This window comes from Sinocyclocheilus rhinocerous, unplaced genomic scaffold (assembly GCF_001515625.1).
Source record: "Sinocyclocheilus rhinocerous isolate Xijiao unplaced genomic scaffold, SAMN03320098_v1.1 scaffold2739, whole genome shotgun sequence".
In the NCBI taxonomy this organism is placed as follows: domain Eukaryota; kingdom Metazoa; phylum Chordata; class Actinopteri; order Cypriniformes; family Cyprinidae; genus Sinocyclocheilus; species Sinocyclocheilus rhinocerous.
This window is the reverse complement of record NW_015655391.1, coordinates 2,989-6,291: the sequence shown is the minus strand read 5'-3', so window position 1 is coordinate 6,291 and position 3,303 is coordinate 2,989.

The following is a 3,303-nucleotide window of genomic DNA, read 5'->3' as shown; positions in this document are numbered from 1 at the left end:
AAATTACCTCAATTTAGCACCAGCAAGCTCGTTAGCTAGACAGTTAGCATCAGCTAACATTATTGACTTATTTTCAGCATGGTTATGAATAAACATTTATATTTGTCTACTCGGCTAGTTGATCCAGATACATAGTAACTTTGGCTATGTGTGCTGACAAACAATATAAAAACAGACTTACTTTTAACAGCATCAGACGCGCGCTCACAAGATCTCCCGGTTCTTGTGAGTTCAGTTCACTGGAGACTCGCACTAAACGGTTCATTTGAATCAGTGAGTTGTCGACTCGAGAACAGCTGCAATCGGATCATTCCATTTCGTGAATGAATCGTTTGGTGCGATTTGCGAACCGATTTAACGGGTTCATTGAAAAGAATCAGTTCGTTCTTGAATCAGACACCGCTTCTACGTATCGGAGCACGTGATATATTATAAGGCGTAACGAAAAGTTTTATGAAATGTAGTGAAGTAAAAAGTACGATCTTATGCTTTGGAATGTAGTGAAGTAAAAGTAAAAGTTACTCAAAATAAAACTACTCCAGTAAAGTACAGATACTTAAAAAATATACTTAGTTGCAAATTGTAATCCAAGAGATTCTGTGTACTGTTTTTTGGTCCAATAAGTAATATCTCTGTCTTATCTGAATTCAATAGGAGAAAATTATTGGTCATGCAGTCTTTTACATTTTTAACATTTTCATCATCAGCATAACAATGGAAACTAATCCCGTATTTTCTAATAATATTACCGAGGGGCAACAAGGGGTATCAGCACATGTTTGTATCCAAAAAATTGGGCCAAAACATTTTGGAGCCATGCTTAATTAAAAATGTATGAATGTCAAAGCATTAGATCCAGGGTTTCTGCATCTGAGCATTTACATTTATGCATTTTTATATAAATAATGAATAATTGACGACGGGCCATTGAATTATCAGAAAATAGCTTAAAGGGGTCATATGATGCTGCTAAAAAGAACATTATTTTGTGTATTTGGTGTAATGAAATGTGTTTATGCGGTTTAAAGTTAAAAAAACACATTATTAGGCCAAACAAAGTAGTTTCGCTTTCACAACGAAAAACACTGCGGCCTAGCGTGAGCGAAAGCCGCGGCTTAGCGTGAGCTGAAGCCGGGCAAGAGTGAGCTGAGGCGGCGGGGTCGAGAACGGCGGTCCCGGCGAAGGAGCGGTGAAAGCCGATCCGGCGGTCCACAGCACTAAGTTGATGTATTTCCTCAGCGACCAGCACGGATCAGCTCTAGGTATGACGAAGCGGATATCGTCCTCTTTTGGGAGACCAAACAAAGTAGTTTCGCTTTCACAACGAAGCACACAGCGTCTTCACGACATGGCGGCAGCGGCAACAATAATACTAGAGTGAGAATAAAAGTTACGCCATCTTTCTTTGCTTGAACATTTGGGCGGCGTTATGCAAATCTTGCCACATAGTGAGGTAGATATGTGGGGGCGTGTTCGAACGAGCCGTTTTAGGTAGGTGTGGCTAACTCTTAACTTTTATAAAGAATATCTCTTTGGATTTGAGACTTTAGTCTTTACAACTTTACAGATCTTCTTTATGCACGAAGAGCTTGTAACACTCCAAAGAGAAAGGAAAAAATGAAATCGCATCATATGACCCCTTTAATGCACAACCGAGGTGGTAATGCAGCCACGATGCGAAGCAGAGTCATTTTGTGGCAAAATAAACATGGACATAATTTATCGTTTTTATCTTGTTTTTTTTACTATATTTATTAGCTTGGTCAGTGTCGTTGTGTGTTTTGGTTATTTTGCTGTTTTAGGCAGGACCTTTGAAATACCTGAAATCATTTGGCGAGGTGATACAGACATGAAATGCGGTGAAGACCTGCCTGGAACTACTTTAGCTGTGCATTATATTACTTTATATTATTTACAAATGCCAAATGTATCTCAGTCTCATTATATTTCCCGTTTTCTCGATATGTTGAGAGTTTGTTTGAGATGCACTGCTCTCATGAGACATCTAGTGGTTGAAAAACACATATAGCAGCTTTAAAGCAGCACTATGCAACTTTTGGCGCTCTGGCGGTTAATAAACAGAACTGCACACATCCCGCGGAAGAACATTCCAACCGGAGCTACTTCTCTAAGTTTAAGTCTATGGCGATTCACGCAGGTATGTGTTACTCCGCAGCGGTGACGACCCGACCAGGCTACAATAGTCCAAATATAAGTACTTATTATAAGTGTACCGTAGTGATTCGGAATAAGACAAAAACGCGGTTTGGAAGATTAATTCATGATGTACTCGCTCATTATATACATTTTGCAAATTTTGAACACAGAAAAAGTTACATAGTGCTGCTTTAAGAGTCAAATAGCTACTTTTGGGGGCCACTTCTGCATGCATGACACATGGTATTTCCAACAGCGTGTATAGACGACTATTTGTGGTCTGATTTGACTTTGTGCTGTGTCACTTTCCTCTGGGTCAAGAACAGATTAGCTGTTCCCAGAAAACAGGATTAACTCCGTCCAGGAGCTGTGAGGAAACGGATGGGAAGAGATACCTGGATCCTGCAGTGTTAGGTCATCACCTTTTAGTGAAACAAACTGCTGTGCATTCCATGCAATTATGTGATGCAAGTTTTCTGGATGTTTTTTTTACTATAGTTTTGGTTAAGCGAACATTTATAAAATCAGAATAATAAATACTTTTCACAGTTTAATTAACAGCGCTGAACAGTGAAGATGATTATAAAACAATTGTGTCATTTTTGTAAATTCTTTCTAATCTCACTGTTGAAATAATATACCAGACTCCTATGTTTTGCAAAGGTTAATTTCATAACTAGCTAAAATACACATCAGTTGTTGTTGTTTTTTTATTTTGACAAAAACATTTCATTTTTCATCCCAGGTTTGTCAATGTCACTTTTGTCTCATTGGTAACAATTTAAATAATGTTTCAGAAAGCTTTATTGGGAGCAAAACTGTCCATTCTGATGGAAATGATGCCCCAACATCCAAAATATTTCTAAATGAACATAAATCAATTTTGGACATGAAATATTACATTTGTATGCTTATTATTATTTATTTATTTATTTATTTTACATCATCATACCTTTAAACTCACCCATTTCAATTACTCACATTTTATTAATTTTTAATTACTTTTTTTGATAGATTTTTAAAATTGATTTTCATATTTTTCATAATTGATTATAAATGATATTTCACATTGTATATAAGCATTTAGACCTGAAACCCGAAATACCTGAAAGAAGAACATTTATGTTATGTATGTGATAATTTACA